Here is a 24,590-nt window from a genome sequence, read left to right on the forward strand (position 1 = left end):
TCAAACCTCAGTCATGTTGCCAGTCCAGAGGTTTCTGCCATCAAACGTCAGTCAATTTTCCAGGCCACAGATTTCCAGAATCAAACCTCAGTCATATTCCCAGGACACAGGGTTCCACAATCAAACCTCAGTCATGTTCCCAGGCCACAGGCTTCCAGAATCATGCCTCAGTCATGTTCCCAGGCCACAGGGATCCAGAATCAAACCTCAGTCATGTTGCCAGGCCATAGGTTACCACCATCAAACCTCAGTCATATTGCCAGGCCACAGGGTTCCAGAATCAAGCCTCAATCATGTTGCCAGGCCACAGGGTACCACCATCAAACCTCAGTCATGTTCCCAGGTCACAGGGTTCCTCCATCAAACCTCAATAATGTTCCCAGGACACTGGTTTCCAGAATCGAACCAATGTCAAGTTCCCAGACATTGGGTTTCCAGTACCAGGCCTCAGTCATGTTTCCAGGGCACAGGGTTCCACTATCAAGCCTCAGTCATGTTGCCAGTCCACAGGTTTCTGCCATCAAACCTCAGTCATGTTCCCTGGACACAGATTCCAAAAATAAAACCCCAGTCATGTTCCCAGGCCACAGGGTTCCAGAATCAAGCCCCACTCATATTCCCAGGCCACAGGGTTCCACAATTAAACCTCATTCATAATCCCAGGCCAGAGGGTTCCACAATCAAACCTCAGTCCTGTTGCCAGGCCACGGTTCCACCATCAAGCCTCAGTCATGTTCCCAGGAAACAGGGTTCCAGAATCAAACCAATGTCATGTTCCCAGGCCACGCGGTTCCAGTATCAGTCCTCAGTCATGTTCCCAGTGCACAGGGTTCCACCATCAAACCTCATTCATGTTGCCAGTCCACAGGTTTCTGCGAACAAGTCAGAGTCAAGTTCCCAGGCCACAGGGTTCCAGAATCAAGCCTCAGTCATATTCCCAGGACACATGGTTCCAGAATGAAACCTCAGTCATGTCCGCAGGCCACAGGATTCCACAATCAAACCTCAGTCATGTTCCCAGGACAAAGGTGTCCAGAATCAAACCTCAGTCATGTTCCCAGGGAACAGGGTTTCAGAAACAAACCTCAGTCATGTTGCCAGGCCACAGGTTTCCAACATCAAACCTCAGACATGTTCCCAGGCCACAGGGTTCCAGAATCAAACCGTTCTCATGTTCCCAGGCCACAGGGTTCCTCAATCCAATGATGTCATGTTCCCAGGCCACAGGGTTCCAGAATCAATCCTCAGTTATGTTCCCAGGCTACAGGGTTCCAGAATAAAACCTCAGTCATGTTCCCAGTCCACAGGTTTCAAGAACCAAGCCTCAGTCAGGTTCCCAAGGCACAATATTCCACAGTCTAAACAGATGTCATGTTCCCAGGCCACAGGTTTCCAGAATCACTCCTCAGTCATGTTCCCAGGCCACAGGGATCCAGAATCAAACCTCAGTCCAGTTGCCAGGCCACAGGCTTCCACCATCAAGCCTCAGTCATGTTCCCAGGAAACAAGGATCCAGAATCAAACCAATGTCATGTTCCCAGGCCACGGGGTTCCAGTATCAGGCCTCAGTCATGTTCCCAGTGCACAGGGTTCCACCATCAAACCTCAGTCATGTTGCCAGTCCACAGGTTTCTGCGATCAAATCAGAGTCAAGTTCCCAGGCCACAGGGTTCCAGAATCAAGCCTCAGTCATATTCCCAGGACACATGGTTCCAGAATGAAACCTCAGTCATGTTCGCAGGCCACAGGATTCCACAATCAAACCTCAGTCATGTTCCCAGGACAAAGGTGTCCAGAATCAAACCTCAGTCATGTTCCCAGGGAACAGGGTTTCAGAAACAAACCTCAGTCATGTTGCCAGGCCACAGGTTTCCAACATCAAACCTCAGACATGTTCCCAGGCCACAGGGTTCCAGAATCAAACCGTTCTCATGTTCCCAGGCCACAGGGTTCCTCAATCCAATGATGTCATGTTCCCAGGCCACAGGGTTCCAGAATCAATCCTCAGTTATGTTCCCAGGCTACAGGGTTCCAGAATAAAACCTCAGTCATGTTCCCAGTCCACAGGTTTCAAGAACCAAGCCTCAGTCAGGTTCCCAAGGCACAATATTCCACAGTCTAAACAGATGTCATGTTCCCAGGCCACAGGTTTCCAGAATCACTCCTCAGTCATGTTCCCAGGCCACAGGGATCCAGAATCAAACCTCAGTCCAGTTGCCAGGCCACAGGCTTCCACCGTCAAGCCTCAGTCATGTTCCCAGGAAACAGGGATCCAGAATCAAACCAATGTCATGTTCCCAGGCCACGGGGTTCCAGTATCAGGCCTCAGTCATGTTCCCAGTGCACAGGTTTCCACCATCAAACCTCAGTCATGTTTCCAGGGAAAAGCGTTGCAGAACCAAACCTCAGTCATGTTCCCAGCCCAAAGGGTTTCAGAATCAAACCACAGTAATGTTGCCAGGCCAGAGGGTTCCATAGTCATACCTCAGTCATGTTCCCATGCCACAGGGTTCCAGAATCCAACCGAAGTCATGTTCTCAGGCCACAGGTTACCAGAATCAAGCCTCAGTCATATTCCCAGGACACATGGTTCCAGAATGAAACCTCAGTCATGGTCGCAGGCCACAGGATTCCACAATCAAACCTCAGTCATGTTCCCAGTACAAAGGTGTCCAGAATCAAACCGCAGTCATGTTCCCAGGGACCAGGGTGTCAGAAACAAACCTCACTCATGTAGCCAGGCCACAGGTTTCCACCATCAAACCTCAGACATGTTCCCAGGCCACAGGGTTCCAGAATCCACTGATGTCATGTTCCCAGGCCACAGGGTTCCAGAATCAATCCTCAGTTATGTTCCCAGCTACAGCGTTCCAGAATAAAACCTCAGTCATGTTCCCAGTCCACAGGGTTTCAGAACCAAGCCTCAGTCAGGTTCCCAGGGCACAGTATTCCACAGTCTAAACAGATGTCATGTGCCCAGGCCACAGGTTTCCAGAATCACGCCTCAGTCATGTTCCCAGGCCAGAGGGATCCAGAATCAAACCTCAGTCATGTTCCCAGGCCAGAGTGTCCCACAATCAAACCTAAGTAATCTTGCCAAGCCACAGGTTTCCACCGTCAAACCTGAGTCCTGTTGCCAGGCCACAGGTTTCCACCGTCAAGCCTCAGTCATGTTCCCAGGAAACAGGGTTCCAGAATCAAAACAATGTCATGTTCCCAGGCCACGGGGTTCCAGTATCAGGCCTCAGTCAAGTTCCCAGGTCACAGGGTTCCAGAATCAAGCCTCAGTCATGTTGCCAGTCCACAGGTTTCTGCGATCAATCCTCAGTCAAGTTCCCAGGCCACAGATTTCCAGATTCCAACCTCAGTCATATTCCCAGGACACATGGTTCCAAAATCAAACCTCAGTCATGTTGCCATGCCACTGGTTTCCACCATCAAACCTCAGACATGTTCCCAGGCCACAGGGTTCCAGAATCAAACCGTTCTCAATTTCCCAGGCCACAGGGTTCCACAATCCACTGATATCATTTTCCCAGGACACCGGGTTCCAGAATCATTCCTCAGTTATGTTCCCAGGCTACAGGGTTCCGGAATAAATCCTCAGTCATGTTCCCAGGACACAGGTGTCCAGAATCAAACCTCAGTCATGTTTCCAGGGAAAAGGATTCAAGAATCAAACCACAGTCATGTTGCCAGGCCAGATGGTTCCACATTCAAACCTCAATCATGTTCCCAGGCCACAGGGTTCCAGAATCAATCCTCAGTTATGTTCCCTGGCTACGGGGTTCCAGAAAAAAACCTCAGCCATGTTCCCAGGTCACAGGTTTCCAGAATCACGCCTCAGTCATGTTCTCAGGCCACAGGGATCCAGAATCAAACCTCAGTCATTGTGCCAGGCCATATCGTACCATTGTCAAACGTCACTCATATTCCCAGGCCACAGGTTTCCAGAATCAAACCGATTTCATGTTCGCAGGCAACAGGATACCAGAATCCAAACCGATGTCATGTTCCCAGGCCACAGGGTTCCACCATCAAACCTCAGTCCTGTTTCGAGGCCACAGGCTTCCACCGTCAAGCCTCACTCATGTTCCCAGGAAACAGGGCTCCAGAATCAAACCAATGTCATGTTCCCAGGCCACGGGGTTCCTGTATCAGGCCTCAGTCATGTTCCCAGTGCACAGGGTTCCACCATCAAACCTCAGTCATGTTGCCAGTCCACAGGTGTCTGCGATCAAACCACATTCAAGTTCCCAGGCCACAGGGTTCCAGAATCAAGCCTCAGTCATGTTGCCAGGCCACAGGGTACCACCATCAAACCTCAGTCAGGTTCCCAGGCCACAGGGTTCCTCCATCAAACCTCAATCATGTTCCCAGGACACAGGTTTCCATAATCAAACCAATGTCAAGTTCCCAGGCCATGGGTTTCCTGTACCAGGCCTCAGTCATGTTTCCAGGGCACAGGTTTCCACAATCAAACCTCAGTCATATTCCCAGGACACAGGGTTCCACAATCAAACCTCAGTCATGTTCCCAGGCCACAGGGATCCAGAATCAAACCTCAGTCATGTTGCCAGGCCATAGGGTACCATCATCCAACCTCAGTCATATTCCCAGACCACAGGATTCCAGAATCAAACCGTTCTCATATTCCCAGGCCACAGGGTTCCACAATCCACTGATGTCATGTTCCCAGGCCACAGTTTTCCAGAATCACGCCTCAGTCATGTTTCCAGGCCACAGGGATCCCGAATCAAACCTCAGTCATGTTGCCAGGCCATAGGGTACCACCATCAAACCTCAGTCATATTCCCAGACCACAGGTTTCCAGAATCAAACCAATTTCATGTTCCCAGGCAACAGGGTACCAGAATCCAAACCGAGGTCATGTTCCCAGGCCACAGGATTCCACAATCTCACATCAGTCATGTTCCCAGGCCAATGGTTTCCAGAATCAAACATCAGTCATATTCCCAGGGCACATGGTTCCAGAATCAAACCTCAGTCATGTTCCCAGGACACGGGGTTCCAGAATAAAACCTCAGTCATGTTCCCTGGACACAGGTTCCAAAAATAAAACCCCAGTCATGTTCCCAGGCCACAGGGTTCCAGAATCAAGCCTCACTCATATTCCCAGGCCACAGGTTTCACAATTAAACCTCAGTCATATTCCCAGGCCAGAGGGTTCCACAATCAAATCTCAGTCCTGTTGCCAGGCCACGGTTCCACCATCAAGCTTCAGTCATTTTCCCAGGCCAGAGTGTTCCACAATCAAACCTAAGTCATCTTGCCAGGCCCCAGGGTTCCACCATCAAACCTCAGTCCTGTTGCCAGGCCACAGTCTTCCACCATCAAGCCTCAGTTATGTTCCCAGGAAACAGGGTTCCAGAATCAAAACAATGTCATGTTCCCAGGCAACGGGGTTCCAGTATCAGTCCTCAGTCATGTTCCCAGTGCACAGGGTTCCACCATCAAACCTCAGTCATGTTGCCAGTCCACAATTTTCTGCGATCAAATTAGAGTCAAGTTCCCAGGCCACAGGGTTCCAGAATCAAACCTCAGTCATGTTCCCTGGCCACAGGGTTCCACATTCAAACCTCAGTCATGTACCCAGGACACAGGTGTCCAGAATCAAACCTCAGTCATGTTTCCAGGGAACAGGGCTCCAGAACCAAACCTCAGTCATGTTCCCAGGCCAAAGGGTTTCAGAATCAAACCACAGTCATGTTCCCAGGCCAGAGGGTTCCACAGTCAAACCTCAGTCATGTTCCCATACCACATGGTTCCAGAATCCAACCTCAGTCATGTTCCCAAGACACAGGGTTCCAGAATCAATCCTCAGTTATGTTCACAGGCTACAGGGTTCCAGAATAAAACCTCAGTCATATTCACAGTCCACAGGGTTCCAGAACTAAGCCTCTGTCAGGTTCCCAGGGCACAGTACTCCACAGTCTAAACAGATGTCATGTTCCCAGGCCACAAGTTTCCAGAATCAATCCTCAGTCATGTTCCCAGGCCACAGGGATCCAGAATCAAACCTCAGTCATTTTGCCAGGCCATAGGGTACCACCATCAATCCTCAGTCATATTCCCAGATCACAGGTTTCCAGAATCAAACCGATTTCATGTTCCCAGGCAACAGGGTACCAGAATCCAAACCGATGTCATGTTCCCAGGCCACAGGATTCCACAATCTCACATCATTCATGTTCCCAGGCCAATGGTTTCCAGAATCAAACCTGAGTCATATTCCCAGGCCACATGGTTCCAGAATCAAACCTCAGTCATGTTCCCAGGACACAGGGTTCCAGAATAAAACCTCAGTCATGATCCCTGGACACAGGTTCCAAAAATAAAACCCCAGTCATGTTCCCAGGACACAGGGTTCCAGAATCAAGCCTCACTCATATTCCCAGGCCACAGGGTTCCACAATTAAACCTCAGTCATATTCCCAGGCCAGAGGGTTCCACAATCACACCTCAGTCCTGTTGCCAGGCCACGGTTCCACCATCAAGCCTCAGTCATGTTCCCAGCCCAGAGTGTTCCACAATCAAACCTAAGTCATCTTGCCAGGCCACAGGGTTCCACCATCAAACCTCAGTCCTGTTTCGAGGCCACAGGCTTCCACCGTCAAGCCTCACTCATGTTCCCAGGAAACAGGGCTCCAGAATCAAACCAATGTCATGTTCCCAGGCCACGGGGTTCCAGTATCAGGCCTCAGTCATGTTCCCAGTGCACAGGGTTCCACCATCAAACCTCATTCATGTTGCCAGTCCACAGGTTTCTGCGATCAAATCAGAGTCAAGTGCCCAGGCCACAGGGTTCGAGAATCAAGCCTCAGTCATTTCGTTAGGCCACAGGGTACCACCATCAAACCTCAGTCATGTTCCCAGGCCACAGGATTCCAGAATCAAACCGTTCTCGTGTTCCCAGGCCACAGGGTTCCAGAATCCACTGATGTCATGTTCCCAGGCCACAGGATTCCACAATCTCACATCAGTCATGTTCCCAGGCCAATGGTTTCCATAATCAAACCTCAGTTATATTCCCAGGCCACATGGTTCCAGAATCAAACCTCAGTCAAGTTCCCAGGCCACAGATTTCCAGAATCATACCTCAGTCATATTCCCAGGACACAGGGTTCCACAATCAAACCTCAGTCATATTCGCCGGCCACAGGGTTCCACAATCAAACCTCAGTCAGGTTCCCAGGACAAAGGTGTCCAGAATCAAACCTCAGTCATGTTCCCAGGAAAGAGGGTTCCAGAAACAAACCTCAGTCATGTGGCCAGGCCACAGGTTTCCACCATCAAACCTCAGACATGTTCCCAGGCTACAGGGTTCCAGAATCAAACCGTTCTCATGTTCTCAGGCCACAGGTTTCCACAACCCACTGATGTCATGTTCCCAGGCCACAGGGTTCCAGAATTAATCCTCAGTTATGTTCCCAGGCCACAGCGTTCCAGAATAAAACCTCAGTCATGTTCCCAGTCCACAGGGTTCCAGAACCTAGCCTCAGTCAGCTTCCCAGGGCACAGTATTGCACAATCTAAAGAGATGTCATGTTCTCAGGCCACAGTTTTCCAGAATCAAACCAATGTCAAGTTCCCAGGCCATGGGTTTCCAGTACCAGGCCTCAGTCATATTTCCAGGGCACAGGGTTCCACAATCAAACCTCAGTCATGTTGCCAGTCCACAGGTTTCTGCCAGCAAACCTCAGTCAATTTCCCAGGCCACAGATTTCCAGAATCAAACCTCAGTCATATTCCCAGACCAGAGGGTTCCACAATCAAACCTCAGTCATGTTCGCCGGCCACAGGGTTCCACAATCAAACCTCAGTCATGGTCCCAGGACAAAGGTGTCCAGAATCAAACCTCAGTCATGTTCCCAGGAAAGAGGGTTCCAGAAACAAACCTCAGTCATGTGGCCAGGCCACAGGTTTCCACCATCAAACCTCAGACATGTTCCCAGGCCACAGGATTCCAGAATCAAACCGTTCTCGTGTTCCCAGGCCACAGGGTTCCAGAATCCACTGATGTCATGTTCCCAGGCCACAGGATTCCACAATCTCACATCAGTCATGTTCCCAGGCCAATGGTTTCCAGAATCAAACCTCAGTTATATTCCCAGGCCACATGGTTCCAGAATCAAACCTCAGTCATGTTCCCAGGACAAAGGATTCCAGAATAAAACCTCAGTCATGTTCCCTGGACACAGGTTCCAAAAATAAAACCCCAGTCATTTTCCCGGGCCACAGGGTTCCAGAATCAAGCCTCACTCATATTCCCAGGCCACAGGGTTCCTCAATTAAACCTCAGTCATATTCCCAGGCCAGAGGGTTCCACCATCAAACCTCAGTCCTGTTGCCAGGCCAAGGTTCCACCATCAAGCCTCAGTCATGTTCCCAGGCCAGAGTGTTCAACAATCAAACGTAAGTCATCTTGCCAGGACACAGGGTTCCACCATCAAACCTCAGTCCTCTTGCCAGGCCACAGGCTTCCACCATCAAGCCTCAGTCATGTTCCCAGGAAACAGGGTTCCAGAATCAACCCAATGTCATGTTCCCAGGCCACGGGGTTCCAGTATCAGGCCTCAGTCATGTTCCCAGTGCACAGGTTTCCACCATCAAACCTCAGTCATGTTGCCAGTACACAGGTTTCTGCGATCAAATCAGAGTCAAGTTCCCAGGCCACAGGGTTCCAGAATCAAGCCTCAGTCATATTCCCTGGCCACAGGGTTCCACATTCAAACCTCAGTCATGTTCCCAGTACACAGGTGTCCAGAACCAAACCTCAGTCATGTTCCCAGGCCAAAGGGTTTCAGAATCAAACCACAGTCATGTTCCCAGGCCAGAGGGTTCCACAGTCAAACCTCAGTCATGTTCCCATGCCACAGGGTTCGAGAATCAATCGTCAGCTATGTTCCCAGGCTACAGGGTTCCCGAATAAAACCTCAGTCATGTTCCCAGGCCACAGGGTTCCAGAATCAATCCTCAGTTATGTTCTCAGGCTACAGGGTTCCAGAAAAAAACCTCAGTCATGTTCGTAGTCCACAGGGTTCCAGAACCAAGCCTCAGTCAGCTTCCCAGGGCACAGTATTCCACAGTCTAAACAGATGTCATGTTCCCAGGCCACAAGTTTCCAGAATCAGGCCTCAGTCATGTTCCCAGGCCACAGGGATCCAGAATCAAACCTCAGTCATGTTCCCAGGCCACAGGGTTCGAGAATCAATCGTCAGCTATGTTCCCAGGCTACAGGGTTCCCGAATAAAACCTCAGTCATGTTCCCTGGCCACAGGGTTCCAGAATCAATCCTCAGTTATGTTCTCAGGCTACAGGGTTCCAGAAAAAAACCTCAGTCATGTTCGCAGTCCACAGGGTTCCAGAACCAAGCCTCAGTCAGGTTCCCAGGGCACAGTATTCCACAGTCTAAACAGATGTCATGTTCCCAGGCCACAAGTTTCCAGAATCAGGCCTCAGTCATGTTCCCAGGCCACAGGGATCCAGAATCAAACCTCAGTCATGTTGCCAGGCCATAGGGTATCTCCATCAAACCTCAGTCATATTCCCAGATCACAGGTTTCCAGAAACAGACCGATTTCATGTTCCCAGGCAACAGGGTACCAGAATCCAAACCGGTGTCATGTTCGCAGGCCACAGGATTCCACAATCTCATATCAGTCATGTTCCCAGGCCAATGGTTTCCAGAATCAAACCTCAGTCATATTCCCAGGCCACGTGGTCCCAGAATCAAACCTCAGTCATGTTCCCAGGACAAAGGGTTCCAGAATAAAACCTCAGTCATGTTCCCTGGACACAGGTTCCAAAAATAAAACCCCAGTCATGTTCCCAGGCCACAGGGTTCCAGAATCAAGCCTCACTCATATTCCCTGGCCACAGGGTTCCACAATTAAACCTCAGTCATATTCCCAGACCAGAGGGTTCCACAATCAAACCTCAGTCCTGTTGCCAGGCCACGGTTCCACCATCAAGCCTCAGTCATGTTCCCAGGCCAGAGTGTTCCACAGTCAAACCTAAGTCATCTTCCCAAGCCACAGGGTTCCACCATCAAACCTCAGTCCTCTTGCCAGGCCACAGGCTTCCACCATCAAGCCTCAGTCATGTTCCCAGAAAACAGGGTTCCAGAATCAAACCAATGTCATGCTCCCAGGACAAAGGTGTCCAGAATCAAACCTCAGTCATGTTCCGAGGAAAGAGGGTTCCAGAAACAAACCTCAGTCATGTGGCCAGGCTACAGGTTTCCACCATCAAACCTCAGACATGTTCCCAGGCCACAGGGTTCCAGAATAAAACCGTTCTCATGTTCCCAGGCCACAGGGTTCCACAATCCACTGATGTCATGTACCCAGGCCACAGGGTTCCAGAATCAATCCTCAGTTATGTTCCCAGGCTACAGCGTTTCAGAATAAAACCTCTAACATGTTCCCTGTCCACAGGGTTCCAGAACCAAGCCTCAGTCAGCTTCCCAGGGCACAGTATTGCACAATTTAAACAGATGTCATGTTCCCAGGCCACAGGTTTCCAAAATCACGCCTCAGTCATGTTCCCAAACCACAGGGATCCAGATTCAAGCCTCAGTCATGTTCCCAGGCCAAAGGTTTCCACCATCAAATCTCAGTCCTGTTGCCAGGGCACAGGGTTCCACCATGAAGCCTCAGTCATGTTCCCAAGCCTGAGGGTTCCACAGTCAAACCTCAGTCATGTTGCCAGTCCACAGGTTTCTGCCATCAAATCTCATTCAATTTCCCAGGCCACAGACTTACAGAATCAAACCTCAGTCATATTCCCAGGACACAGGGTTCCACAATCAAACCTCAGTCATGTTCGCCGGCCACAGGGTTCCACAATCAAACCTCAGTCATGTTCCCAGGACAAAGGTGTCCAGAATCAAACCTCAGTCATGTTCCCAGGAAAGAGGGTTCCAGAAACAAACCTCAGGCATGTGGCCAGGCAACAGGTTTCCACCATCAAACCTCAGACATGTTCCCAGGCCACAGGGTTCCAGAATCAAACCGTTCTCATGTTCCCAGGCCACAGGGTTCCACAATCCACTGATGTCATGTTCCCAGGCCACAGGGTTCCAGAATCAATCCTCAGTTATGTTCCCAGGCTACAGGTTTCCAGAAGAAAACCCCAGTCATGTTCCCAGTCCACAGGGTTCCAGAACCAAGCCTCAGTCAGCTTCCCAGGGCACAGTATTGCACAATTAAAACAGATGTCATGTTCCCAGGCCACAGGTTTCCAGAATCACGCCTCAGTCATGTTCCCAGGACACAGGGATCCAGAATCAAACCTCAGTCATGTTGCCAGGCCATAGGGTACCACCATCAAACCTCAGTCATATTCCCAGGCCACAGGTTTCCAGAATCAAACCGATTTCATGTTCGCAGGCAACAGGATACCAGAATCCAAACCGATGTCATGTTCCCAGGCCACAGGATTCCACAATCTCATATCAGTCATGTTCCCAGGCCAATGGTTTCCAGAATCAAACCTCAGTCATATTCCCAGGCCACATGCTTCCAGAATCAAACCTCGGTCAAGTTCCCAGGACACAAGGTTCCAGAATCAAACCTCAGTCAAGTTCCCTTGACACAGGTTCCAAAAATAAAACCCCAGTCATGTTCCCAGGCCACAGGGTTCCACAAATAAACCTCAGTCATATTCCCAGGCCAGAGGGTTCCACAATCAAACCTCAGTCCTGTTGCCAGGCCACGGTTCCACCATCAAGCCTCAGTCATGTTCCCAGGCCAGAGTGTTCCACAATCAAACCTAAGTCATCTTGCCAGGCCACAGGGTTCCACCATCAAACCTCAGTCCTGTTGCCAGGCCACAGGCTTCCACCATCAAGCCTCAGTCATGTTCCCAGGAAACAGGGTTCCAGAATCAAACCAATGTCATGTTCCCAGGCCACGGGGTTCCAGTATCAGACCTCAGTCATGTTCCCAGTGCACAGGTTTCCACCATCAAACCTCAGTCATATTCCCAGGACACAGTGTTTCACCATCAAACCTCAGACATGTTCCCAGGACACAGGGTTCCAGAATCAAACCGTTCTCATGTTCCCAGGCCACAGGGTTCCACAATCCACTGATGTCATGTTCCCAGGCCACAGGGTTCCAGAATTAATCCTCAGTTATGTTCCCAGGCTACAGCGTTCCAGAATAAAACCTCAGTCATATTCCCAGTCCACAGGGTTCCAGAACCAAGCCTCAGTCAGCTTCCCAGTGCACAGTATTGCACAATCTAAACAGAAGTCATGTTCTCAGGCCACATTTTTCCAGAATCAAACCAATGTCAAGTTCCCAGGCTATGGGTTTCCATTACCAGGCCTCAGTCATGTTTCCAAGGCACAGGGTTCCACAATCAAACCTCAGTCATGTTGCCAGTCCAGAGGTTTCTGCCATCAAACGTCAGTCAATTTTCCAGGCCACAGATTTCCAGAATCAAACCTCAGTCATATTCCCAGGACACAGGGTTCCACAATCAAACCTCAGTCATGTTCCCAGGCCACAGGCTTCCAGAATCATGCCTCAGTCATGTTCCCAGGCCACAGGGATCCAGAATCAAACCTCAGTCATGTTGCCAGGCCATAGGTTACCACCATCAAACCTCAGTCATATTGCCAGGCCACAGGGTTCCAGAATCAAGCCTCAATCATGTTGCCAGGCCACAGGGTACCACCATCAAACCTCAGTCATGTTCCCAGGTCACAGGGTTCCTCCATCAAACCTCAATAATGTTCCCAGGACACTGGTTTCCAGAATCGAACCAATGTCAAGTTCCCAGACATTGGGTTTCCAGTACCAGGCCTCAGTCATGTTTCCAGGGCACAGGGTTCCACTATCAAGCCTCAGTCATGTTGCCAGTCCACAGGTTTCTGCCATCAAACCTCAGTCATGTTCCCTGGACACAGATTCCAAAAATAAAACCCCAGTCATGTTCCCAGGCCACAGGGTTCCAGAATCAAGCCCCACTCATATTCCCAGGCCACAGGGTTCCACAATTAAACCTCATTCATAATCCCAGGCCAGAGGGTTCCACAATCAAACCTCAGTCCTGTTGCCAGGCCACGGTTCCACCATCAAGCCTCAGTCATGTTCCCAGGAAACAGGGTTCCAGAATCAAACCAATGTCATGTTCCCAGGCCACGCGGTTCCAGTATCAGTCCTCAGTCATGTTCCCAGTGCACAGGGTTCCACCATCAAACCTCATTCATGTTGCCAGTCCACAGGTTTCTGCGAACAAGTCAGAGTCAAGTTCCCAGGCCACAGGGTTCCAGAATCAAGCCTCAGTCATATTCCCAGGACACATGGTTCCAGAATGAAACCTCAGTCATGTCCGCAGGCCACAGGATTCCACAATCAAACCTCAGTCATGTTCCCAGGACAAAGGTGTCCAGAATCAAACCTCAGTCATGTTCCCAGGGAACAGGGTTTCAGAAACAAACCTCAGTCATGTTGCCAGGCCACAGGTTTCCAACATCAAACCTCAGACATGTTCCCAGGCCACAGGGTTCCAGAATCAAACCGTTCTCATGTTCCCAGGCCACAGGGTTCCTCAATCCAATGATGTCATGTTCCCAGGCCACAGGGTTCCAGAATCAATCCTCAGTTATGTTCCCAGGCTACAGGGTTCCAGAATAAAACCTCAGTCATGTTCCCAGTCCACAGGTTTCAAGAACCAAGCCTCAGTCAGGTTCCCAAGGCACAATATTCCACAGTCTAAACAGATGTCATGTTCCCAGGCCACAGGTTTCCAGAATCACTCCTCAGTCATGTTCCCAGGCCACAGGGATCCAGAATCAAACCTCAGTCCAGTTGCCAGGCCACAGGCTTCCACCATCAAGCCTCAGTCATGTTCCCAGGAAACAAGGATCCAGAATCAAACCAATGTCATGTTCCCAGGCCACGGGGTTCCAGTATCAGGCCTCAGTCATGTTCCCAGTGCACAGGGTTCCACCATCAAACCTCAGTCATGTTGCCAGTCCACAGGTTTCTGCGATCAAATCAGAGTCAAGTTCCCAGGCCACAGGGTTCCAGAATCAAGCCTCAGTCATATTCCCAGGACACATGGTTCCAGAATGAAACCTCAGTCATGTTCGCAGGCCACAGGATTCCACAATCAAACCTCAGTCATGTTCCCAGGACAAAGGTGTCCAGAATCAAACCTCAGTCATGTTCCCAGGGAACAGGGTTTCAGAAACAAACCTCAGTCATGTTGCCAGGCCACAGGTTTCCAACATCAAACCTCAGACATGTTCCCAGGCCACAGGGTTCCAGAATCAAACCGTTCTCATGTTCCCAGGCCACAGGGTTCCTCAATCCAATGATGTCATGTTCCCAGGCCACAGGGTTCCAGAATCAATCCTCAGTTATGTTCCCAGGCTACAGGGTTCCAGAATAAAACCTCAGTCATGTTCCCAGTCCACAGGTTTCAAGAACCAAGCCTCAGTCAGGTTCCCAAGGCACAATATTCCACAGTCTAAACAGATGTCATGTTCCCAGGCCACAGGTTTCCAGAATCACTCCTCAGTCATGTTCCCAGGCCACAGGGATCCAGAATCAAACCTCAGTCCAGTTGCCAGGCCACAGGCTTCCACCGTCAAGCCTCAGTCATGTTCCCAGGAAACAGGGATCCAGAATCAAACCAATGTCATGTTCCCAGGCCACGGGGTTCCAGTATCAGGCCTCAGTCATGTTCCCAGTGCACAGGTTTCCACCATCAAACCTCAGTCATGTTTCCAGGGAAAAGCGTTGCAGAACCAAACCTCAGTCATGTTCCCAGCCCAAAGGGTTTCAGAATCAAACCACAGTAATGTTGCCAGGCCAGAGGGTTCCATAGTCATACCTCAGTCATGTTCCCATGCCACAGGGTTCCAGAATCCAACCGAAGTCATGTTCTCAGGCCACAGGTTACCAGAATCAAGCCTCAGTCATATTCCCAGGACACATGGTTCCAGAATGAAACCTCAGTCATGGTCGCAGGCCACAGGATTCCACAATCAAACCTCAGTCATGTTCCCAGTACAAAGGTGTCCAGAATCAAACCGCAGTCATGTTCCCAGGGACCAGGGTGTCAGAAACAAACCTCACTCATGTAGCCAGGCCACAGGTTTCCACCATCAAACCTCAGACATGTTCCCAGGCCACAGGGTTCCAGAATCCACTGATGTCATGTTCCCAGGCCACAGGGTTCCAGAATCAATCCTCAGTTATGTTCCCAGCTACAGCGTTCCAGAATAAAACCTCAGTCATGTTCCCAGTCCACAGGGTTTCAGAACCAAGCCTCAGTCAGGTTCCCATGGCACAGTATTCCACAGTCTAAACAGATGTCATGTGCCCAGGCCACAGGTTTCCAGAATCACGCCTCAGTCATGTTCCCAGGCCAGAGGGATCCAGAATCAAACCTCAGTCATGTTCCCAGGCCAGAGTGTCCCACAATCAAACCTAAGTAATCTTGCCAAGCCACAGGTTTCCACCGTCAAACCTGAGTCCTGTTGCCAGGCCACAGGTTTCCACCGTCAAGCCTCAGTCATGTTCCCAGGAAACAGGGTTCCAGAATCAAAACAATGTCATGTTCCCAGGCCACGGGGTTCCAGTATCAGGCCTCAGTCAAGTTCCCAGGTCACAGGGTTCCAGAATCAAGCCTCAGTCATGTTGCCAGTCCACAGGTTTCTGCGATCAATCCTCAGTCAAGTTCCCAGGCCACAGATTTCCAGATTCCAACCTCAGTCATATTCCCAGGACACATGGTTCCAAAATCAAACCTCAGTCATGTTGCCATGCCACTGGTTTCCACCATCAAACCTCAGACATGTTCCCAGGCCACAGGGTTCCAGAATCAAACCGTTCTCAATTTCCCAGGCCACAGGGTTCCACAATCCACTGATATCATTTTCCCAGGACACCGGGTTCCAGAATCATTCCTCAGTTATGTTCCCAGGCTACAGGGTTCCGGAATAAATCCTCAGTCATGTTCCCAGGACACAGGTGTCCAGAATCAAACCTCAGTCATGTTTCCAGGGAAAAGGATTCAAGAATCAAACCACAGTCATGTTGCCAGGCCAGATGGTTCCACATTCAAACCTCAATCATGTTCCCAGGCCACAGGGTTCCAGAATCAATCCTCAGTTATGTTCCCTGGCTACGGGGTTCCAGAAAAAAACCTCAGCCATGTTCCCAGGTCACAGGTTTCCAGAATCACGCCTCAGTCATGTTCTCAGGCCACAGGGATCCAGAATCAAACCTCAGTCATTGTGCCAGGCCATATCGTACCATTGTCAAACGTCACTCATATTCCCAGGCCACAGGTTTCCAGAATCAAACCGATTTCATGTTCGCAGGCAACAGGATACCAGAATCCAAACCGATGTCATGTTCCCAGGCCACAGGGTTCCACCATCAAACCTCAGTCCTGTTTCGAGGCCACAGGCTTCCACCGTCAAGCCTCACTCATGTTCCCAGGAAACAGGGCTCCAGAATCAAACCAATGTCATGTTCCCAGGCCACGGGGTTCCTGTATCAGGCCTCAGTCATGTTCCCAGTGCACAGGGTTCCACCATCAAACCTCAGTCATGTTGCCAGTCCACAGGTGTCTGCGATCAAACCACATTCAAGTTCCCAGGCCACAGGGTTCCAGAATCAAGCCTCAGTCATGTTGCCAGGCCACAGGGTACCACCATCAAACCTCAGTCAGGTTCCCAGGCCACAGGGTTCCTCCATCAAACCTCAATCATGTTCCCAGGACACAGGTTTCCATAATCAAACCAATGTCAAGTTCCCAGGCCATGGGTTTCCTGTACCAGGCCTCAGTCATGTTTCCAGGGCACAGGTTTCCACAATCAAACCTCAGTCATATTCCCAGGACACAGGGTTCCACAATCAAACCTCAGTCATGTTCCCAGGCCACAGGGATCCAGAATCAAACCTCAGTCATGTTGCCAGGCCATAGGGTACCATCATCCAACCTCAGTCATATTCCCAGACCACAGGATTCCAGAATCAAACCGTTCTCATATTCCCAGGCCACAGGGTTCCACAATCCACTGATGTCATGTTCCCAGGCCACAGTTTTCCAGAATCACGCCTCAGTCATGTTTCCAGGCCACAGGGATCCCGAATCAAACCTCAGTCATGTTGCCAGGCCATAGGGTACCACCATCAAACCTCAGTCATATTCCCAGACCACAGGTTTCCAGAATCAAACCAATTTCATGTTCCCAGGCAACAGGGTACCAGAATCCAAACCGAGGTCATGTTCCCAGGCCACAGGATTCCACAATCTCACATCAGTCATGTTCCCAGGCCAATGGTTTCCAGAATCAAACATCAGTCATATTCCCAGGGCACATGGTTCCAGAATCAAACCTCAGTCATGTTCCCAGGACACGGGGTTCCAGAATAAAACCTCAGTCATGTTCCCTGGACACAGGTTCCAAAAATAAAACCCCAGTCATGTTCCCAGGCCACAGGGTTCCAGAATCAAGCCTCACTCATATTCCCAGGCCACAGGTTTCACAATTAAACCTCAGTCATATTCCCAGGCCAGAGGGTTCCACAATCAAATCTCAGTCCTGTTGCCAGGCCACGGTTCCACCATCAAGCTTCAGTCATTTTCCCAGGCCAGAGTGTTCCACAATCAAACCTAAGTCATCTTGCCAGGCCCCAGGGTTCCACCATCAAACCTCAGTCCTGTTGCCAGGCCACAGTCTTCCACCATCAAGCCTCAGTTATGTTCCCAGGAAACAGGGTTCCAGAATCAAAACAATGTCATGTTCCCAGGCAACGGGGTTCCAGTATCAGTCCTCAGTCATGTTCCCAGTGCACAGGGTTCCACCATCAAACCTCAGTCATGTTGCCAGTCCACAATTTTCTGCGATCAAATTAGAGTCAAGTTCCCAGGCCACAGGGTTCCAGAATCAAACCTCAGTCATGTTCCCTGGCCACAGGGTTCCACATTCAAACCTCAGTCATGTACCCAGGACACAGGTGTCCAGAATCAAACCTCAGTCATGTTTCCAGGGAACAGGGCTCCAGAACCAAACCTCAGTCATGTTCCCAGGCCAAAGGGTTTCAGAATCAAACCACAGTCATGTTCCCAGGCCAGAGGGTTCCACAGTCAAACCTCAGTCATGTTCCCATACCACATGGTTCCAGAATCCAACCTCAGTCATGTTCCCAAGACACAGGGTTCCAGAATCAATCCTCAGTTATGTTCACAGGCTACAGGGTTCCAGAATAAAACCTCAGTCATATTCACAGTCCACAGGGTTCCAGAACTAAGCCTCTGTCAGGTTCCCAGGGCACAGTACTCCACAGTCTAAACAGATGTCATGTTCCCAGGCCACAAGTTTCCAGAATCAATCCTCAGTCATGTTCCCAGGCCACAGGGATCCAGAATCAAACCTCAGTCATTTTGCCAGGCCATAGGGTACCACCATCAATCCTCAGTCATATTCCCAGATCACAGGTTTCCAGAATCAAACCGATTTCATGTTCCCAGGCAACAGGGTACCAGAATCCAAACCGATGTCATGTTCCCAGGCCACAGGATTCCACAATCTCACATCATTCATGTTCCCAGGCCAATGGTTTCCAGAATCAAACCTGAGTCATATTCCCAGGCCACATGGTTCCAGAATCAAACCTCAGTCATGTTCCCAGGACACAGGGTTCCAGAATAAAACCTCAGTCATGATCCCTGGACACAGGTTCCAAAAATAAAACCCCAGTCATGTTCCCAGGACACAGGGTTCCAGAATCAAGCCTCACTCATATTCCCAGGCCACAGGGTTCCACAATTAAACCTCAGTCATATTCCCAGGCCAGAGGGTTCCACAATCACACCTCAGTCCTGTTGCCAGGCCACGGTTCCACCATCAAGCCTCAGTCATGTTCCCAGCCCAGAGTGTTCCACAATCAAACCTAAGTCATCTTGCCAGGCCACAGGGTTCCACCATCAAACCTCAGTCCTGTTTCGAGGCCACAGGCTTCCACCGTCAAGCCTCACTCATGTTCCCAGGAAACAGGGCTCCAGAATCAAACCAATGTCATGTTCCCAGGCCACGGGGTTCCAGTATCAGGCCTCAGTCATGTTCCCAGTGCACAGGGTTCCACCATCAAACCTCATTCATGTTGCCAGTCCACAGGTTTCTGCGATCAAATCAGAGTCAAGTGCCCAGGCCACAGGGTTCGAGAATCAAGCCTCAGTCATTTCGTTAGGCCACAGGGTACCACCATCAAACCTCAGTCATGTTCCCAGGCCACAGGATTCCAGAATCAAACCGTTCTCGTGTTCCCAGGCCACAGGGTTCCAGAATCCACTGATGTCATGTTCCCAGGCCACAGGATTCCACAATCTCACATCAGTCATGTTCCCAGGCCAATGGTTTCCATAATCAAACCTCAGTTATATTCCCAGGCCACATGGTTCCAGAATCAAACCTCAGTCAAGTTCCCAGGCCACAGATTTCCAGAATCATACCTCAGTCATATTCCCAGGACACAGGGTTCCACAATCAAACCTCAGTCATATTCGCCGGCCACAGGGTTCCACAATCAAACCTCAGTCAGGTTCCCAGGACAAAGGTGTCCAGAATCAAACCTCAGTCATGTTCCCAGGAAAGAGGGTTCCAGAAACAAACCTCAGTCATGTGGCCAGGCCACAGGTTTCCACCATCAAACCTCAGACATGTTCCCAGGCTACAGGGTTCCAGAATCAAACCGTTCTCATGTTCTCAGGCCACAGGTTTCCACAACCCACTGATGTCATGTTCCCAGGCCACAGGGTTCCAGAATTAATCCTCAGTTATGTTCCCAGGCCACAGCGTTCCAGAATAAAACCTCAGTCATGTTCCCAGTCCACAGGGTTCCAGAACCTAGCCTCAGTCAGCTTCCCAGGGCACAGTATTGCACAATCTAAAGAGATGTCATGTTCTCAGGCCACAGTTTTCCAGAATCAAACCAATGTCAAGTTCCCAGGCCATGGGTTTCCAGTACCAGGCCTCAGTCATATTTCCAGGGCACAGGGTTCCACAATCAAACCTCAGTCATGTTGCCAGTCCACAGGTTTCTGCCAGCAAACCTCAGTCAATTTCCCAGGCCACAGATTTCCAGAATCAAACCTCAGTCATATTCCCAGACCAGAGGGTTCCACAATCAAACCTCAGTCATGTTCGCCGGCCACAGGGTTCCACAATCAAACCTCAGTCATGGTCCCAGGACAAAGGTGTCCAGAATCAAACCTCAGTCATGTTCCCAGGAAAGAGGGTTCCAGAAACAAACCTCAGTCATGTGGCCAGGCCACAGGTTTCCACCATCAAACCTCAGACATGTTCCCAGGCCACAGGATTCCAGAATCAAACCGTTCTCGTGTTCCCAGGCCACAGGGTTCCAGAATCCACTGATGTCATGTTCCCAGGCCACAGGATTCCACAATCTCACATCAGTCATGTTCCCAGGCCAATGGTTTCCAGAATCAAACCTCAGTTATATTCCCAGGCCACATGGTTCCAGAATCAAACCTCAGTCATGTTCCCAGGACAAAGGATTCCAGAATAAAACCTCAGTCATGTTCCCTGGACACAGGTTCCAAAAATAAAACCCCAGTCATTTTCCCGGGCCACAGGGTTCCAGAATCAAGCCTCACTCATATTCCCAGGCCACAGGGTTCCTCAATTAAACCTCAGTCATATTCCCAGGCCAGAGGGTTCCACCATCAAACCTCAGTCCTGTTGCCAGGCCAAGGTTCCACCATCAAGCCTCAGTCATGTTCCCAGGCCAGAGTGTTCAACAATCAAACGTAAGTCATCTTGCCAGGACACAGGGTTCCACCATCAAACCTCAGTCCTCTTGCCAGGCCACAGGCTTCCACCATCAAGCCTCAGTCATGTTCCCAGGAAACAGGGTTCCAGAATCAACCCAATGTCATGTTCCCAGGCCACGGGGTTCCAGTATCAGGCCTCAGTCATGTTCCCAGTGCACAGGTTTCCACCATCAAACCTCAGTCATGTTGCCAGTACACAGGTTTCTGCGATCAAATCAGAGTCAAGTTCCCAGGCCACAGGGTTCCAGAATCAAGCCTCAGTCATATTCCCTGGCCACAGGGTTCCACATTCAAACCTCAGTCATGTTCCCAGTACACAGGTGTCCAGAACCAAACCTCAGTCATGTTCCCAGGCCAAAGGGTTTCAGAATCAAACCACAGTCATGTTCCCAGGCCAGAGGGTTCCACAGTCAAACCTCAGTCATGTTCCCATGCCACAGGGTTCGAGAATCAATCGTCAGCTATGTTCCCAGGCTACAGGGTTCCCGAATAAAACCTCAGTCATGTTCCCAGGCCACAGGGTTCCAGAATCAATCCTCAGTTATGTTCTCAGGCTACAGGGTTCCAGAAAAAAACCTCAGTCATGTTCGTAGTCCACAGGGTTCCAGAACCAAGCCTCAGTCAGCTTCCCAGGGCACAGTATTCCACAGTCTAAACAGATGTCATGTTCCCAGGCCAAAAGTTTCCAGAATCAGGCCTCAGTCATGTTCCCATGCCACAGGGATCCAGAATCAAACCTCAGTCATGTTCCCAGGCCACAGGGTTCGAGAATCAATCGTCAGCTATGTTCCCAGGCTACAGGGTTCCCGAATAAAACCTCAGTCATGTTCCCTGGCCACAGGGTTCCAGAATCAATCCTCAGTTATGTTCTCAGGCTACAGGGTTCCAGAAAAAAACCTCAGTCATGTTCGCAGTCCACAGGGTTCCAGAACCAAGCCTCAGTCAGGTTCCCAGGGCACAGTATTCCACAGTCTAAACAGATGTCATGTTCCCAGGCCACAAGTTTCCAGAATCAGGCCTCAGTCATGTTCCCAGGCCACAGGGATCCAGAATCAAACCTCAGTCATGTTGCCAGGCCATAGGGTATCTCCATCAAACCTCAGTCATATTCCCAGATCACAGGTTTCCAGAAACAGACCGATTTCATGTTCCCAGGCAACAGGGTACCAGAATCCAAACCGGTGTCATGTTCGCAGGCCACAGGATTCCACAATCTCATATCAGTCATGTTCCCAGGCCAATGGTTTCCAGAATCAAACCTCAGTCATATTCCCAGGCCACGTGGTCCCAGAATCAAACCTCAGTCATGTTCCCAGGACAAAGGGTTCCAGAATAAAACCTCAGTCATGTTCCCTGGACACAGGTTCCAAAAATAAAACCCCAGTCATGTTCCCAGGCCACAGGGTTCCAGAATCAAGCCTCACTCATATTCCCTGGCCACAGGGTTCCACAATTAAACCTCAGTCATATTCCCAGACCAGAGGGTTCCACAATCAAACCTCAGTCCTGTTGCCAGGCCACGGTTCCACCATCAAGCCTCAGTCATGTTCCCAGGCCAGAGTGTTCCACAGTCAAACCTAAGTCATCTTCCCAAGCCACAGGGTTCCACCATCAAACCTCAGTCCTCTTGCCAGGCCACAGGCTTCCACCATCAAGCCTCAGTCATGTTCCCAGAAAACAGGGTTCCAGAATCAAACCAATGTCATGCTCCCAGGACAAAGGTGTCCAGAATCAAACCTCAGTCATGTTCCGAGGAAAGAGGGTTCCAGAAACAAACCTCAGTCATGTGGCCAGGCTACAGGTTTCCACCATCAAACCTCAGACATGTTCCCAGGCCACAGGGTTCCAGAATAAAACCGTTCTCATGTTCCCAGGCCACAGGGTTCCACAATCCACTGATGTCATGTACCCAGGCCACAGGGTTCCAGAATCAATCCTCAGTTATGTTCCCAGGCTACAGCGTTTCAGAATAAAACCTCTAACATGTTCCCTGTCCACAGGGTTCCAGAACCAAGCCTCAGTCAGCTTCCCAGGGCACAGTATTGCACAATTTAAACAGATGTCATGTTCCCAGGCCACAGGTTTCCAAAATCACGCCTCAGTCATGTTCCCAAACCACAGGGATCCAGATTCAAGCCTCAGTCATGTTCCCAGGCCAAAGGTTTCCACCATCAAATCTCAGTCCTGTTGCCAGGGCACAGGGTTCCACCATGAAGCCTCAGTCATGTTCCCAAGCCTGAGGGTTCCACAGTCAAACCTCAGTCATGTTGCCAGTCCACAGGTTTCTGCCATCAAATCTCATTCAATTTCCCAGGCCACAGACTTACAGAATCAAACCTCAGTCATATTCCCAGGACACAGGGTTCCACAATCAAACCTCAGTCATGTTCGCCGGCCACAGGGTTCCACAATCAAACCTCAGTCATGTTCCCAGGACAAAGGTGTCCAGAATCAAACCTCAGTCATGTTCCCAGGAAAGAGGGTTCCAGAAACAAACCTCAGGCATGTGGCCAGGCAACAGGTTTCCACCATCAAACCTCAGACATGTTCCCAGGCCACAGGGTTCCAGAATCAAACCGTTCTCATGTTCCCAGGCCACAGGGTTCCACAATCCACTGATGTCATGTTCCCAGGCCACAGGGTTCCAGAATCAATCCTCAGTTATGTTCCCAGGCTACAGGTTTCCAGAAGAAAACCCCAGTCATGTTCCCAGTCCACAGGGTTCCAGAACCAAGCCTCAGTCAGCTTCCCAGGGCACAGTATTGCACAATTAAAACAGATGTCATGTTCCCAGGCCACAGGTTTCCAGAATCACGCCTCAGTCATGTTCCCAGGACACAGGGATCCAGAATCAAACCTCAGTCATGTTGCCAGGCCATAGGGTACCACCATCAAACCTCAGTCATATTCCCAGGCCACAGGTTTCCAGAATCAAACCGATTTCATGTTCGCAGGCAACAGGATACCAGAATCCAAACCGATGTCATGTTCCCAGGCCACAGGATTCCACAATCTCATATCAGTCATGTTCCCAGGCCAATGGTTTCCAGAATCAAACCTCAGTCATATTCCCAGGCCACATGCTTCCAGAATCAAACCTCGGTCAAGTTCCCAGGACACAAGGTTCCAGAATCAAACCTCAGTCAAGTTCCCTTGACACAGGTTCCAAAAATAAAACCCCAGTCATGTTCCCAGGCCACAGGGTTCCACAAATAAACCTCAGTCATATTCCCAGGCCAGAGGGTTCCACAATCAAACCTCAGTCCTGTTGCCAGGCCACGGTTCCACCATTCAAGCCTCAGTCATGTTCCCAGGCCAGAGTGTTCCACAATCAAACCTAAGTCATCTTGCCAGGCCACAGGGTTCCACCATCAAACCTCAGTCCTGTTGCCAGGCCACAGGCTTCCACCATCAAGCCTCAGTCATGTTCCCAGGAAACAGGGTTCCAGAATCAAACCAATGTCATGTTCCCAGGCCACGGGGTTCCAGTATCAGACCTCAGTCATGTTCCCAGTGCACAGGTTTCCACCATCAAACCTCAGTCATATTCCCAGGACACAGTGTTTCACCATCAAACCTCAGACATGTTCCCAGGACACAGGGTTCCAGAATCAAACCGTTCTCATGTTCCCAGGCCACAGGGTTCCACAATCCACTGATGTCATGTTCCCAGGCCACAGGGTTCCAGAATTAATCCTCAGTTATGTTCCCAGGCTACAGCGTTCCAGAATAAAACCTCA

The 24,590-nt window shown here is 50.3% G+C and overlaps 2 long non-coding RNA genes across 27 annotated transcripts in view; one reads left to right on the forward strand and one right to left on the reverse strand.

Annotated features, from left to right (window-relative positions):
- LOC309622373 overlaps nucleotides 1-24,421 on the reverse strand; it is a 44,995-nt gene extending 20,574 nt beyond the window's left edge. For 12 of the 20 annotated variants that reach the window (XR_014240776.1, XR_014240777.1, XR_014240778.1 and 9 more), the window contains exons 1-10: nucleotides 24,228-24,421; nucleotides 23,388-24,108; nucleotides 20,749-21,106; nucleotides 18,512-18,990; nucleotides 10,998-11,558; nucleotides 8,477-8,716; nucleotides 6,122-6,600; nucleotides 4,604-5,162; nucleotides 1,125-1,684; nucleotides 247-286 (exon numbers count right to left, since the gene is read on the reverse strand). This is a non-coding gene — a long non-coding RNA (uncharacterized lncRNA). Of the gene's footprint in view, nucleotides 1-246; nucleotides 388-1,124; nucleotides 1,685-4,603; nucleotides 5,163-6,121; nucleotides 6,601-8,476; nucleotides 8,717-10,997; nucleotides 11,559-18,511; nucleotides 18,998-20,588; nucleotides 21,107-22,667; nucleotides 23,181-23,387; nucleotides 24,109-24,227 lie in introns of those variants that run through there. The other 8 variants (XR_014240788.1, XR_014240789.1, XR_014240790.1 and 5 more) reach the window with 8 other exon arrangements.
- On the forward strand, nucleotides 3,878-24,120 carry LOC309622374. 7 transcript variants are annotated; one of them, XR_014240796.1, is made up of 5 exons: nucleotides 3,878-4,387; nucleotides 13,900-14,437; nucleotides 17,278-17,537; nucleotides 23,412-23,550; nucleotides 24,074-24,120. It is a non-coding gene; the product is annotated as an uncharacterized lncRNA (long non-coding RNA). The 7 variants fall into 7 exon arrangements; XR_014240797.1 differs by lacking the exons at nucleotides 17,278-17,537; nucleotides 23,412-23,550; nucleotides 24,074-24,120 and adding an exon at nucleotides 21,772-21,908 and having other exon boundaries at nucleotides 3,885-4,387; nucleotides 13,900-14,457; XR_014240798.1 differs by lacking the exons at nucleotides 17,278-17,537; nucleotides 23,412-23,550; nucleotides 24,074-24,120 and adding an exon at nucleotides 21,753-21,908 and having other exon boundaries at nucleotides 3,885-4,387.
- Nucleotides 24,422-24,590: the final 169 nt, after the last annotated feature.

This window comes from Balaenoptera borealis (assembly GCF_965194805.1).
Source record: "Balaenoptera borealis genome assembly, contig: HAP1_SCAFFOLD_2311, whole genome shotgun sequence".
Taxonomy (NCBI): Eukaryota; Metazoa; Chordata; class Mammalia; order Artiodactyla; family Balaenopteridae; genus Balaenoptera; species Balaenoptera borealis.